The sequence below is a fragment of the Cephus cinctus genome, unplaced genomic scaffold (assembly GCF_000341935.2).
Source record: "Cephus cinctus unplaced genomic scaffold, Ccin1 Ccin1_scaffold0123, whole genome shotgun sequence".
Lineage (NCBI taxonomy): Eukaryota > Metazoa > Arthropoda > Insecta > Hymenoptera > Cephidae > Cephus > Cephus cinctus.
In genome coordinates this window covers 3,202,558-3,204,248 of record NW_014332857.1, presented here as the reverse complement: position 1 = coordinate 3,204,248, position 1,691 = coordinate 3,202,558, and positions in this window count along the sequence as shown.

The following is a 1,691-nucleotide window of genomic DNA, read 5'->3' as shown; positions in this document are numbered from 1 at the left end:
CTTTCGTGATTTATAAATACCGATATCGCGCAAATTAGCATCTTGGATTCTAAAGGGTTATCACCGTACGGAAGACTGTGTCGGAAGTTTTAGCTAAAGTAGCAAAAATTTTAATGCCCACCTTCCATTGATTAATTATGGAAACGTTTAAAGCCCCGTTATCGTAACGGGTTTCCCAGTAAAAAAAAAAAAAAGTATAATACAAAGTTACGGTTTTAGGTGAGTTTGTCACGTGAGAAGATAGTGAGCCGCGTGGTTGGACGAAAGTTGGTGCGATAAGAAAAACGTTAATGTGGTTACTATCAAAAATTAATATTTCTTCCCCCAAGAGTATCTAATAACAAATTTTTAGTATAGCTCTCTATATAAATTTTATTAATTCAAACAATATTCTTGAAAAATCTCAAAATTAATTTTCAAAAATCTACCTCTGTCTTTTTTAATATCTCTCAGCCTCCCCCACGTGGTCCTGGTCTCTGTACAAAATACACAAGGACGCTCAAATATTTGTTAGCTATGAAGAACATTCCATTAGTAGACAATAAATATTATCGAAGGGCAAACAAATCTTGTAATTTGTACCTGAATTTCGTTGAGGGTGCCTGAAACAGTTGGTAAAGTTCAGGTACACGGAACACTCGGTCAGAACGGAACACCCGTTAGAGTCCTATGCAAATAAGGAAACCTCATCGTTTCAACTTAACCAATTTGCTCTTGATTCAGCGGTAGCCAGTGTTTTCGAACGGTTACAAAGGCAAGTCCAGAATAAAAGAGCAAAACCGATACCGATACAAAGCGAAAGAAATTTTTGGGACCCATTCAAAACCCCATACAACATTGAAGATCCAACAAATTAATTGGTAACGCGAAACCCGCTCTGACAATTGATTTCATTTCGTTCCACATTCCTATTGTTTCCTTTGTTCTAGCCTATTCGTAACAATCGTACGCACCAACCATACAAAAAATCCCCATTCATTGTATCCGTAAAAAAAATATTCAAAAATCCCTAAAAGAGATTGCATAAAAAAGTAACGTGTATCTATAAAACCCCAAACCCCATAGAGTGTCAATAAATCGTTCACGAGATGATTTTTATGCGTCTCTTAAAATTCCAATCTCCTGCTCAAAAAAGGCCCGTGGAGTTATTTCACGGAATTTCAACGATCCGGAGAACAAATAACGTGGCAAAGTGCGCGTTTTAATATCGTTTCTTTTATTCATTTTTTACTTTGTTCTCGTTAGAGGACTCCCATCGATAACAATGCCGACCTGCTGGGGTATATTAGCGCACGCGGCGTTGATAACGTGGCGTGTCCACACCTCGTTCTGAATATTTATCACTCGCCAGGGGCTCGCAATGCGTCCCGTGCGTTTAACCCTTAGCCGTTGCTCTACTTCGCCCTGTCTCTCGTCAACCCCCGATCCTTACCGACCATAGAGAATAATAAAGACAGTCAACGCCAGTTCTTGATCACAGGGGAAAACTATGGTGTCCCATTGTCAGTCGCGCGTAGCATTTAAGATGAACGTAGAAATGAACATGAACGCAATATTATTATTATCATTATTACTGCCAGTAAACCCATCAGCCGGTAGATAATATATCCTTATCAACGAACAATGAAGTTTTATTTATTTTCCTCGTATTATAATTTTGACACTGCGTATAAAAAAAAAAAAAAAAAAAA